The following is a 14,960-nucleotide window of genomic DNA, read 5'->3' as shown; positions in this document are numbered from 1 at the left end:
GAAGATCCCCAAATCAGCATCAGGTGGAACAGAATAACTGGCCAGCTGAGCCCAGTCACCCTACCAAACTATAAGAAATAATAAACCAGTGGTTTTAAACCACTACTTTCCAGGTTGGATTTGTTATGCAGCAATACATAACTGTTTCCCCGTCTATTTCCCATGAAGTGATGGGACCGGATGCCATGATCTTCATTTTCTGAATGTTGAGCTTTAAGCCAAATTTTTCGCTCTCCTCTTTCACTTTCATCAAGAGGCTTTTTAGCTCCTCTTCACTTTCTGCCATAAGGGTGGTGTCATCTGCATATCTGAGGTTATTGATATTTCTCCCAGCAATCTTGATTCCAGCTTGTGTTTCTTCCAGTCCAGCATTTCTCATGATATACTCTGCATAGAAGTAAAATAAGCAGGGTGACAATATACAGCCTTGACGTACTCCTTTTCCTATTTGGAACCAGTCTGTTGTTCCATGTCCAGTTCCAAGTGTTGCTTCCTGACCTGCATACAGATTTCTCAAGAGGCAGGTTAGGTGGTCTGGTATTCCCATCTCTTTCAGAATTTTCCACAGTTTATTGTGATCCACACAGTCAAAGGCTTTGGCATAGTCAATAAAGCAGAAAAAACAGTGGAAACAGTGTCAGACTTTATTTTGGGGGGCTCCAAAATCACTGCAGATGGTGACTGCAGCCATGAAATTAAAAGACGCTTACTCCTTGGAAGAAAAGTTATGACCAACCTAGATAGCATATTCAAAAGCAAAGACATTACTTTGCCAACTAAGGTCCGTCTAGTCAAGGCTATGGTTTATCCTGTGGTCATGTATGGATGTGAGAGTTGGACTGTGAAGAAGGCTGAGCACCAAAGAATTGATGCTTTGGAACTGTGGTTGGAGAAGACTCTTGAGAGTCCCTTGAACTGCAAGGAGATCCAACCAGTCCATTCTGAAGGAGATCAACCCTGGGATTTCTTTGGAAGGAATGATGCTGAAGCTGAAACTCCAGTACTTCGGCCACCTCATGCAAAGAGTTGACTCATTGGAAAAGACTCTGATGCTGGGAGGGATTGAGGGCAGGAGGAGAAGGGGACGACAGAGGATGAGATGGCTGGATGGCATCACGGACTCGATGGACATGAATCTGAGTGAACTCCGGGAGATGGTGATGAACAGGGAGGCCTGGCGTGTTGCGATTCATGGGGTCCCAAAGAGTCGGACACGACTGAGCGACTGAACTGAATTGAACTGAATAGATAACTGAAACAGTATGTTTTTAAATTGTATACTGTTTAGTGGAGAAACATATTCTCAATTTATATGCAAACTTTAAGGCATAAAGTTATCTTTTTAATTTTGTTGAAGTATAGTTGATTTACAATGTTGTGTTAATTTCTGCTGTACCTCTAAGTGATTCAGTTTTATATATATATATATATATATATTCTTTTTCATTATGTTTTTTCACTAGATATTGAATATAGTTCCCTGTGCTATACAATAGGACCTTGTTGTTTATCCATTCTATATGTAATAGTTTGCATCTGTTAATCCCAAACACTAGAGAAGGAAAGGCAACTCATTCCAGTATTCTTGCCTGGAAAATCCCATGGACAAAGGAGCCTGGTGGGCTACAATCCATGGGATTGCAAAAAAGTCAGATATAACAACTAAACAATCCCAAACCGCCAGTTCTTTCTTCTCCAGCCCTCTCCCCTTTGGCAGCCATAAGTCTGTTCTCTCTGTGAGTTTGTTTCTATTTCATGAATGAATGAATGAAAGTCACTCAGTTGTGTCCAACTCTGCAACCCCACAGACTATACAATCAATGGAATTCTCCAGGCCAGAGTACTGGAGTGGGTGGCAGTTTCCATCTCCAGTGGATCTTCCCAACCCAGGGATCGAACCCAGGTCACCCACATTGCAGTCGGATTCTTTACCAGCTGAGCCACCAGAGAAACCTTTCTGTTTCATAGATAAGTTCATTTGTGTTATATTTTTAGATTCCACATGTAACTGATATCATATGGTGTTTCTCTTTTTCTTTCGGACTTATTTCACTTAGTATGGTAGTCTCTACCTCCATCCATGTTGCACATATGGCATTATTTCATCCTTTTTATGGGGGAGAAATAGTTCACTGAATATTCATTGGATATCTGTGAATATTCACTGAAAGGACTGGTGCTGAAGCTGAAGCTCCAGTACTTTGGCCACCTGATGTGAAGAGCTGACTCATTGGAAAAGACCCTGATGCTGGGAAAGATTGAAGGCAAGGGAGAAGGGACCAGCAGAGGCTGAGAGGGTTGGATAACATCACCAACTCAATGGACATGAATTTGAGCAAACTCTGGGAGTTAGTGAAGACAGGGAAGCCTGGCATGCTGCAGTCCATGGGGTCACAGAGAGTTGGACACAATTTAGAGACTCAACAACAACAAAACATTCCATTGTATGGAATACCACATTTATTGTATTCGTTCTTTATCCATTTGTCTGTCGATGGCCATTTAGGTTAGTTCTATGTCTTGGCTATTTAAATAGTGCTGCTTTAAACACTTTTTACATGTATCTTTTCAGATTATAATTTGGGGGGGGTCAGATGTTATTTAGCCTAGAATATACTCTAGGGAATCTAAAAATCCTTCTTCCCAGTTACCCATTGGCCTCTGTCTTTGATTCTTATTTATCTGAGTCAACACTGCTCTGTTTCCCAGGGGGAAATCATCGTCTCATAAAACATGTATAACCACCCTATGGGGAAAATCTAAAGCACCATAATGAAGAAATGGTCCAGACATTGTATTGTATCAAATCTATGAGTTAATTCTAGCTAGAAATTTGCTTGCTGTCTTCACAGTGATCCAATAGGTGATTTCCTTCTTTTTGCAAGAAAAATATTTACATCTATGTTAGATAACTGTATAGATGCCAGACTACTCATTTTCTATCTTTTGTCACCCTGCCCAAAAAAAAAAAAAAAAATAAGCAGTCAGTCAGTTTGGGTCCTGATGAGTGTTCTTTCACCAGTGCTCTTCACTCATTATCACACTTACTAGACATCAGCTAGGTCATCTTCTGGATGTTAGCGGAAACACTGATCTACACTGAATGAGCTTCTGCTCATAACCAAAGATCTCTAGCACGTTTGATTCTTCAAGGTAACTGGTGCCATTGTCTTTCCACATTTGCCCTCTTGCTCTTTTAACCTGAAAGGCATCCAACCAGAGGTCAGATTTTGGCTTTGTCACTTACAGGTCCTGACCTTTTATCATCAGGGTCTTCAACTCTAAATGAAAAATTTTAACAACCTGAAGTTGTTATAAGTATTCAGTGAAACAATTATGTTAATATGCTTGGTAGCATAAGGAGTTATGTAAATATGATTATTATTTCTAATACCTTCTATAACTTTTGAATATATTAACTTCTACAGTTTAATATGTGATCCCTTGAAATAAATCCATAGAGTTGTTTAATTACACTAGTTGCCATGTTCCCTCCCAAAGAAGTAGGAGAACTCATCTTATGCAACAATCTCCTGTCTTCCATTTGGCAGCTCTTGCATTTCTAACATGAGAAAGAGCTTACCTTCTAGCAAATAAAAATGTCAAGTTTTTCTATGTACACAACTTAGTTTATTGGCACTATTTTAAATGTCCACATATTATCTAACACTGTCAAGTACTAGGAAGAAACAGAATTTTAAAGCCCTCAGTGGAATATGTAACCACGAAGACAAATCCAGTTAGTGGGATTTAGCCAAAAAGGCACAAATTAAGACCTCACCAGAAAACCTAAAGACACCAACACAAGCACCATGAAACAATCTGACCATGACTCTCAGAGAGTTGAGAGATTTCCTGAAAGTCAGAATCATCAGAGATAGAAGAGTTGGCTGGGGAAGTACAACTAAATTTTGATGAAAAAAACAAAACATTTTTTTTTTAAAGTTTGGCTGCGTGGGCACATTGTTGCATCATGCAGGCTTAGTTGCCTGTGGACTTAGTTGCCCAGAGGCAAGTGGAATCTTACTTCCCTGACCAGGGATAGAACCTGGGTTCCCTGCATTGGAAAGAGGATTTGTAACCAATGGAACAGCAAGGGAAGTCCCAGAAAAAAAGCATCTCAGGTATGGGAATACACAAAACAAATTTAATATTGTGTGGGTTAAACAGACCAGGATGATTAGCCATGGAAAACTCAACTAGAGAAAAAGCAAGAGATCCAAGCTAGAGACGCAAATCTTTTTTCTGTCTGTTTGTTTTTATTTTTCCAAACTTTAAACGTTTTATTTTGTATGGGGATATAAATCTTAATTTAATTTGTGTATTCCGGCAACTGGGGTTGTATAAACAACTCTTATTCCTGAGGCAGTGAGGAAGTGCTGTGAGAAGAAAAGTCCATCCTAATCTTTGAGAAATACTTGCACTGAGAGAAAAAAAGGAAAGGAGGGAAATTGTCAGAGGTGCCAGTTGGAGAAAGAATCAGTATCTGTCACTGGTCCAGCAACTGTCCTCCTGTCAAGACCTCCTTTCCACCATCCCTCCCTTCCTCCTTCCTAGTTATGCTCCTCTCTAGCCACACAACTACTGTGGCTACTTTTCTTGGACTTGAATCCCTATCTTTTGCCACCAGTTTCTTCCTTTACCAAGTACAGATCACTCCACTCTGCTCTGACAAAGACCTAGTCATTATTCAATTTCCCTTCTCCTGATTTTGCTAATCTCCTCCCCCTACCACCTGTAGTCTTTTAGTCAGAGAAAACCATCCTGAATTTAATTTTGTCTTATATAAGAACCTCCTGTAAAATACCAGCACTATCTTATGTAAACTAAATTTGGAAGTAATCTTAGGTTCAATTCAAATAAGTCTCTAAAATATGGTTTTTTTTAATGATTAATGTCTCCTTGGATGTCATACACTCTGTTATTTCTTCAGTGTAATCCAGTTTAGCAAAAACTCTCACCAAAATTGACTCCATCAGATGTTCCCTCTAAATCGTGGAGTTTTAGCCATGAGTTGGCTTCAAGGGGTCCACTGGAAGTCCCTTCTTCCACTTAAAATTCCAGATTCCAAATGTAACCTACAGCTATTATTTCCCCAAATTTCAGAGAGCTTTGCTGGGTTAATACCTGGATGGTTCACAGAACCTCCAGTCTAGGACAAAGGACATCTTCCCATTTGCCCTGCTACTCACCAGCTTGCCTTTCCCTGCATCCTGAACACTTTATGCCTTGAAATAGAGCAAAACCGTGACTAAGTCTACCTTACAGACTGACTGGCTTAGAAGAGATAAAAATCCCTTCTTCATCCTGCCTTAACATTTAGAAATGCATCTGGGTTCCAAAATAACCCCACTGAGAAGCTATTAGGGAGAAAAAGTACCAGTTAGAATTTTGGTGTGAATTTGTTTCAAGGAATAGCTTTCCCTAGAGCTGTTTGTCATCAGAATGTAGAGAAAAGGGCGGTGTGGGCTACAGTGGGTGGGGCTGTTGGGTGACTGCAGGGTAATGTCAGGCATGGGGTTTTTCTTTAGGGACTGGGAGTGAAGGGCACCACGAGAAGTGGAAGTGGAAATAGGCCCCCATGTCCACTTTGAAACTTGACCAGTGCCATGACTGACCATCATTTCTTACAAGGAACATGCATCAGAACGGCATGGGGAGGCAGACATATACTTTGTTGGGTTCTGAAGCCAGGTCTACTGCTAACTATGCTGTTTTGAAATGTTCCCTTCTCTCTCTGGCCCTTCAGTCTGTAATAAGGAGTCCTCAAGCTTGGTGTTTTAAGGATCCCTCTGGCTAATCTATTTTGTGAAGTTATGCGCACAAACAACTATCACCTCTCTCTTGTGCTGTTCCTGTGTCCTCCTCCACCCTCCTTTTCTCAGGTCTGAGGACAGAGTAATGGCCTATAGCTAAGGATCTTGCTCTACTGGCTTTACAAAGAAGGAACCAGTCCAGTGACCTTCCACCTTTCTGATCCACTCCGAGATCTCCTTTCTCTGCAGAGAGCTGGCTCCTTAGTGGCAAATGCAAGATCCTGGGGGTGCAATTGCTTTGCAAGAGGCCAGTTTTCGCTTTGTAAGCAAACCAAAGATATGTGAGGTGTTAGATAGTTTACATCGGGCTTGAGGTTTGTTCTGTGGCTGCTGTTTTGTTTCGTTTCACCTTGGTAAGCACTTTAAACTCCTCGTTGCCATAGATGATAGCACACCATAGATAGAGGAGCTGGACACCACTCTGAAGAGGAAGAACACCATCGCTGCCCATTAAGTGCACACAACATGCCCTTTGATCAATAACATCGACAAAGAAGACGACACATGGCTGAGAGAATAGCTATTAAGTGCAAGTGAAATTGAAAACTTAGTTTTCATATTGCACAATTCCGAAGGATTAAAGTAAATCCTTGGCCAGGATCCCATGAAGACTCCATCAAGCAACATCGCCAGGAGATTTTCTGGCACTCGCAGTATGTACAGCTCCAGAACATTATTTACAGTACTTTTATCTCAACTTGCTATCCACCAGTTACCTTATCTTGCACAAATTCACAGTGTGTTTTGTTTGTTTGTTTAATTTTTCAGAATTTTTAAACCCATATGGGAGCAATAATCACCAATGCAATTGAATATTTTAGGAAATTGATGGGTTCAAACCTAGAGAGAAGCTTTAAATAATGTTAGAAATCTCAAGCCTTATGTAGTAAAAAGGAAAGAAATAGTTAAAAATCAACATTCTAAATATAAAGCAGCCAGCATATGTTGAAATACAAATCACTGATACATTATGGAGGCCGATTATGGCTTTTTCAATTCATCCTTAATTTCACCAACTTATGCATTTCCACATGTGTATTATTACCTCTTTTCTGTTGGCTTTTATGTTCTTGGTGGATTAACTGGTCCAAGGGAATTAAATGACAGTCAGTGGCAGAGGATGAGATGATTAGATAGCATCACCAACCCAATGGACATGAATTTGAGCAAACCCCAGGAGACAGTGGAGGACAGGGAAGCCTGGCATACTGCAGTCCATGGAGTCACAATGAGTCAAACATGACTTAGCAACTGAACAACAACAGCAATAGCCCTTATCGGATGTCAAACATTATAACATGCTTTACATAAACACTCTCTAACATATTCCACCAAACACTGTAGGAAGTAGGTATTGTTAGCCACACTGTACAAGTAAGAAATCTCAGGTTCAGAGACATAGACAGAAAAGTAGCAGAGCTGGATCTAAACATTTCAGAAAATTTCCACCAAACTTTTCACTTATTTTTGCACTTAAAGGTGGTAAGCATTTAAAGGTCTGAAACCTAAGTCCCTTGTTGTGGGGCATTTTTAATTTTGGCTGAATTCTTGTATCCTGATATTTGTAAGTTCTCTAAAGCCAACCTTAACTGAAATAACTATAGGAAAACACTGTGTCCTTAGTTAAATATCTAGTCTCAAACTGTAACTAGGTGTTTGGTCTCTCTGCCCGTAGATCTCATTGCATATGTAAATAAAGACATCTGCATATTCTTCTTCTGAATTTGCAGGGCTGGGCTCTAACCAAAGTGATGGTACTGAGATTACCATGAAATGCGAGCAGTTTGAATGCCACATAAAAAGGTAAAATTTAAAACAGAGTCTAAAAAAAAAAAAAAAACAGAGTCTCCTTTTGTGAGATTACTCCAACCTTCTGATATTTACAGATGAGGAAGCCAGGGCCTTGAAAAAACTAAGGGACCCAAAGAAATGTCAAACACAAATTAAACAGGTAGTCAAAACTTTGTTTTAACTACTTGTGTCTATTCATTGCCTTGTTTGATAATGGATTTGAGGCAGTTTGTATGTATAATAATTTTAAAATGGGAGAACAGTTTCCCAAAGCAAGAATGGTGAAATGTTCTAAAATTAGAAAGTGGTTGCACAGTCTGTGAATATACTGGAAAACATCCAATTGTATACTTTAAAATTGTATATTTTTTATGGTATATGAATTATATATCAATAATGGTTACTTTTTTAAAAAGAGCATGACTTTATTTTTTTCATAGAATAGAGAATAAAACCAAGGATTGATGACTATTTAATTTTTATGTCTTTTTATTATTTACAGTCTCTTTTCTCAATTCCATATTAGAATATCACCAGTGAATTGGCCCAAGTCATGTTTAGCTTAATGAGTCAAGAACATTGCCTCTAATTCTCTATTGTGGAGTATTCAGCCAGGTTACAAAGTTTCTACTGGGACTGAGAAATTATTTTCGAGTAAGAATCTGGAATACATTTCCAAAGAGAATGCATTTTTTTTCCCATGAGAAATCTCTGAGTAAATTCAAAGCCGTAAACTAAGGGGTCTTGATTTCCATTGTTGTGGTTGTTGTGTTAGTCGCTCAGTCATATCCAACTCTTTGTCAGGCTCCTCTGTCCGTGGAATTCTCGAGGCAAGAATACTGGAGTGGGTAGCCGTTCCATTCTCCAGGAGATCTTCGCAGCCCAGGGACTGAACCCAGGTCTCCTTCATTGAGGATTGTTTCTTTATCATCTGAGCCACCAGAGAAGCCCCTGGTGATTTCTATTAAGAAAGTTAAATCTGTTACTCAATATATAGGCATACATTTGTATACAAGCATACATTTCAATTCCTGGGTCGGGAAGATCCACTGGAGAAGGAAATGGCACCCCACTCCAGTATTCTTGCCTAGGAAATCCCACAGACAGAGGAACCTGGTAGGCTACAGTCCATGGGGCCACAGGAGTCATGTACAACTGAGTGACTAAGCCGCCGCTACCACCACCATACATTTCAAGCAAAATCTTTTAAGATAGCACACATAAATTGGTCTAGAAATCACATTTATCATAGACTATAATGAGCTCAGAAAAAGGCTTGAAAACAAAGATATTCATCCTAGCATTATTTATGGTTACAAAAAAGTTGAAACAAATCTAAATGTCCAACAGGAGAATGTCAGGGTGTAGTGGAATATTGTACAGCACCTTAAAATGAGGTTTTCATTTATTTTAAAATCTATATTACTTTTCTGATGACAGATAATAATGATATGCATATTATTTTAAAAAATTAAACCTCCAAACATTTTCATACAGCTCCTCCTCATAAGACATAACCCAAATTAACTGCTTGGTGAATATTTTATGTGGCCGTCCTATAACACTGCTTTACAACTTGCTTCCTTCACTTCATAATGAATCTTTGTATATAAATTCCTGCAGATCCACCTCACTAGCTTGTTTTTGTTTTTTAACACTGTTTTAAAAATTATTTGACTTAGGGAGATGTTCATGACATAATGTTAAGTGAAAAAAAAAAGCAGGCTAGCAAACATCACATATGTCATGATCCTAAATTGGTCAGGGAGGCAGAGTGGCAAAGATTATACACAAATTCATATAAAAGACAAAGCAATACAACAGATTGTTAATGATGTTTAGTTTAAGTGGTAGAATTAGGAGTAACTGTTTTCTTCTATATAATATTTTGTATTTTCCAAATTCTCTATGATGAACATGGTAAAAATAGCATTGGCTTTTTCTACTTCTAAAAATAACTTAGGTTTCTTGTAGGCAATCTGGAAAATACCGATAAACTTCACATAAGAAAATAAGAAGTCACTCATGATCCACGTACCCTGAGAAAATAATTTTTGCCTTTTAGATACATTTTTAAAACAACTCCATATGTGTGTGTGCATGTTTTACAAAAATAAAATTATGCTGGCCATAATTTTTATAACTGGCCTTTGTCACTTAAATGTAGTGTGACCATTTTAAAAATTCACCAAACACTCTTCTACAAAATGTTCTTTTGGCCACACAGGACCATAATTCATACAGAGGATTTAGTTATTACCATTTTTGCTTTTATAATTGATGTACTGAACATTTGTGGGAATAAATCTTGGTGCATATATGCCACACAATACTTTCATCTGGATAAATAGCTAGAAATGGAATTGCTGAGTCAGATGGTCTGCAAAATTTTTATGCTCCTGATACTTCTTGCCAAGACATTCTTCAGAAAAGATTTAGAAACTTTTCCTCCCAGGCCTGGAATGAAAAAGTGGTCATTTTCCACACTTTCAGCAGTGTCAGGTATTAGTAATCTGGAAACTAACTTTTATTATTTTTTCTGTTGGTAGGAAAATGATAACTTTATTACAGAGAACTTAGAATGTACAAATAAGCAAAAAAAAAATCATAAGGATACCATCAACCACTAATTCTTTCTCTATGTATATGTATGTATACTCATATGCATATGTACATATTTACATATTAATATAAGTAAATCATGTAATTTTGTTGTTGTTCAGTTTCCAAATTGTGTCCAACTCTTTTCAACCCCATGGACTGCAGCATGCCAAGCTTCCCTGTCGCTTACCATCTTCTGGAGTGTGCCCAAGTTCATGTCCATTGAATCTGTGGTGCCATGGAACCATCTCATCCTGTCACCGTCTTCTCCTTCTGCCTTCAGTCTTCCCCAACATCGGGATCTTTTCCAATGAATCAGCTGTTTCCATCAGGTGCCCAAAATATTGGAGCTGTAGCTTCAGCATCAGTTCTTCCAAAGAGTATTCAGGGTTTATTTCCTTTAAGACTGACTGGTTTGATCTCCTTGCTGTCCAAGGACTCTCAGCAGTCTTTTCCAGCACCACAGTTCCAAAGCGTTGATTCTTCGGTGCTCTGCCTTCTTTATTGTCCAGCTCTCATATCCATACATGACTACTGGAAAGACCATAACCTTGACTATATGGATCTTTGTTGGGAAAGTGATGTCTTTGCTTTTTAACACATAGCTTTCCTACCAAGAAGCAACTGTCTTCTAATTGCATGGCTGCAGTCACCATCCACAGTGAGTTTAGAGCCTAAGAAGAGGAAATCTGTCACTGCTTCCACCTTTTCCCCTTCTATTTGCCATGAAGTGATGGGACCGGTTGCTATGATCTTAGTTTTTTAAATATTGAGTTTTAATCCAGTTTTTTTCACTCCCCTCCTTCACCCTAATCAAGAGGCTCTTTAATTCCTCTTTGCTTTCTGCCAATAGAGTGGTATCATCTACATATCTAAGGTCACTGATATTTCTTCTGGCAATCTTGATTCCATCTTGGACCTCATCCAGCCTGGCATTTCAAATGATGTGCTCTGCATATAAGTTAAATAAACAGGGTGACAATAAACAGCCTTGTTATACTCCTATCTCAATCCTGAACCAGTCAGTTGTTCCATATAGGGTTCCAACTGTTGCTTCTTTTTTTTTTTTTTTTCCAACTGTTGCTTCTTGACCCACATACAGGTTTCTCAAGAGACAGGTAAGATGGTCTGGTATTCCCATCTCTTTAAGAGTTTTCCACAGTTTGTTATGATCCACACAAAGGCTTTAGTGTAGTCAATGAAATAGAGGTAGATGTTTTTCTGAAACTCCCTTGCTTTCTCTATGATCCAGCGAATATTGGCAATTTGATCGCTGGTTCCTCTACCTTTTCTAAACCCAGATTCAATATCTGGAAGTTCTTGGTTCAGTTAATGCTGAAGCCTAGCTTGGAGGATTTTGAGCATAGCCCTGCTAGCTTGGAAGATGAGTGCAATCATCCAGTGGTTTGAACATTCTTTAGTACTGCCCTTCCTGGCAATTGGGATAAGGATTGACATTTTCCAGTCCTGTGGCCACTGCTGGGTTTTCCAAATTTGCTGGCATATTGAGTGCAGCACTTTAATAGCATTATCTTTTAGGAATTTAAATAGCTCTGCTGGAATTCCATCACCTCCACTAGATTTATTGGCAGCAGTAGTTCCATACAGAGTTCTAAGTGTTGCTTCTTGACCTGCACATCTAGATGGCATGGCTCATAGCCTCCTTCAGTTACTCAAGCCCCTTCACCACAACAAAGCAGTGATCCATGAAGGGGCAATCATGCAATAAATGGCAGCTAATATTGATTAAATATTAACTATTAGACTCTCTGCTATGTGTCTGAAGTGAATTGTCTCACTGATTCCTTATGCATCTATATAATAGTACTTATAGCAGCTAATATGTTTTTATTTTTAAAAGAAAGCTGAGAAGAGAGATTGAGAAATTTGCCTTAGGTTATATAGCTAATATGTGACAGAGCTGAGATTAAACTATCTTTTTAAATATTCCTTGTTCTTATGTCCGTTAGGAGCCCCTAGAAGTTTTTAGTGGTAAAGAACTTGCCTGCCAATGCAGGTAGATGTAATAGATGTGGATTCGATCCCTGGGTTGGGAAGTTCTCCTGGAGAAGGGCAAGGCAACCCACTCCAGTATTCTTGCCTGGAGAATCCCACAGACAGAGGAGCCTGGTGGGCTGTGGTCCATAGGGTCACAAAGAGCTGGACACAACCAAAGCGACTTAGCACACACAGCTTTTATATTCTCTGTCATGCGGGACAGTCAACTTTGTTGAAAGCATAAGTACTGGCCTAACCCCTTTACTTAAATAAGAGCACTTATTATTTTGATGAGTGAAAAGGATGTTTGTATTAATGTATAAATAAGTGATTGAACAAACAAACAAATAGGGAAGGAGAGACAAATATTCATTTCAGAAGAATTCCAAATAATATATATAGATACTAGTCCCTCCAAAAGGTGGAGCTCATTTCCCCTCCCCTAAGTGTGGGTTACACACTGATTCTATTCCAAAGATTCAAGCCTGAAAAGGGTGACTTTAGAGGAACCTGGCAGAGCCCACCTAACCATGTAATCCACATTAATATCACCAGGGATCAGTCGTCATGATGATAACATGTACCCCCTGATCGGGTGTGAAGAGAAGGGTCCCTCCCTCTGATATTCTTCCCACAACGCAGTATAATCATGAGGAAAAAACATTACAGAAACCCAAACTGAGGGCCAGTCTACAAAATACCTGACCTGTACTCCTTAGAACTGTCAAGGTCATGAGAGATGAAGAAATAGTCACAGAGCAGAGGATACCAAGGAAATATGATAGCCAGATGCAATGGGGGGTCCCAGACTGGATACTGGGACAGAAAAAGGACATTTATGGAAAAACTAGTGAAATCCAAATAAAGCCTGGAATTTAGAATAATGTACCAATGTTGGTTTCTTTGACAAATGTACCATAGTAATGTAGTGTTAACATTACAGGAAACATCAGGCATGTCTTTGCAACTTTTCTGTAAATCTAGAATTATTCCAAAATTAAAAGTTTGTTCGTTTGTTTGTTTTTGAAGAAAAGGGTGCTTGTTTCAACATGAACATCACTTGTGGGTAGCGGAAATAAGGTTCCAGCTATGGCAGGCTTTTCAAACTATCGTGATCTGAACTGGTCTCCTCTCTTTCTGTTCTTGCTTCCCAATGAAGGGTCCAGTGGCCAACCAGAGTGCAGCCAAAAGGAAAAACTCTGATGAGGCAGGTCAGGCTGATCTCTAAAGCCTCATCCCAGGGATCCAACTAGTTTTCCTATTAGGATTGGTTTTTTAGTTTCTGCAGAACTGAAAGGCCTCTGGTCACTCTTATTGATTAGTCCATTTCTCTGATATATTTCTACTGACTTCAAGCAGGAGGGAAATCTGGGGTTGGATGGTTCTACTACAGTGCTGGCTGGCATCACAAATGAGCAGGGAAAAGAAGAGTGTGTTACGATCACCAAGTCTTTCCCACCCGGCCTCAGCAAAACTGCTCCCACAAAGAAGGATGGCGAGAAGAAGGAGGTGATCAACAGGCTAACCAAAGAATCAGCGTTCACAAGTACACCATGGGGTGGGCGTCAAGAAGAGTGCCCTTCAGGCACTCCAGGAGATGAGGAAAATTTGCCTCAAAAAAGGTGGGAACACTTCAGGAGTGCACACTGACACCAAGTTTTGTGGACCAAAGGAATAAAAAGTATCGCATTCCAGGAGGGGCTGAGCTTAGGAGGTAGAGGTGGAGGGAGACTCAAGAGGGAAGGAATATATGAGTACAAACAGCTGATTCTCATTGTCATATAGCTGAAATTAAGGCAACAATGTAAAGCAATTATCCTCCTGCAGGGTTTAATATAATAGCCACCTGTTGCTCTGGCTAAGCCATGAGAAAATCACCATGGGAAAAGAATAAAAGCAAAATATAGCAATATAGCATAACCAAAATGAAAGCACACTGAGTTGATTAGTTGGGGTCATCATACCCTGCTAAGCTAAAGAAAAACATAGTGTGGACCTTGGAATGCCAGGTCAGTGCAAGTTCAGAACGTTGCTTGTGTACACACCAAGATGTTCTCCCAAGGCATATGCAGGTCTATGGCCTCCAGCCAGGTGATACCCCTTGTACAAGAAACTAACAAAGATGGTTTAAAGTAATCAGTAAAATGGGAGACATGACCAGGAACACAGGAGGCTGACTTCACCGTAGCACAACAGATACTTTCTGCTTGCCAAGACACAAAAGTAAAAGGGTTGTGGCTCTGAGGAACAGGGCTCTCCATCCAAGAGGTCTTGAGTCCACTGGTCCCATCTTTAAAACTTTAATCCTGTCTCTATTTTTCCCAAGCGGTGTGTTGACCACTTTCGATCCCTACCTGCTATGCTGACTGCAGCATACTCCAATTAAAAATAAAAAGAAATGTCCCATATGATATCTATGTGCAACCATCCAGAAAAAGTAATGAGGATGAAGATTATCATACAAGTTCTGTATGGAGGTTACCTATGCACCTGTCATCACTTTCAAAAACATACAAACAATGTGGATGAAAACCAGTTGCTGATTGTCAAAGTCATAAAACCAGGGAAAAAGAGAGAGAGATCACTACGTACCCACAGGACAATGTAACCCTGATTGTTATCTTGAGCTGGACTATCTCTCCAGTATTTCTTCAGATCATGAACCAGGGCTGTTTCCCTGGTTACAGAGACCAACTGACTAGGACAAAGGGCAGAGTGGTTGTGTTATTCCAGGAATTTGTAATGGCAAATGCC

The sequence above is a fragment of the Oryx dammah genome, unplaced genomic scaffold, assembly GCF_014754425.2.
Source record: "Oryx dammah isolate SB20612 unplaced genomic scaffold, SCBI_Odam_1.1 HiC_scaffold_25, whole genome shotgun sequence".
NCBI classification, from domain to species: Eukaryota; Metazoa; Chordata; class Mammalia; order Artiodactyla; family Bovidae; genus Oryx; species Oryx dammah.
The sequence above is the reverse complement of the archived record's forward strand: the minus strand, read 5'-3'. Positions refer to the sequence as shown.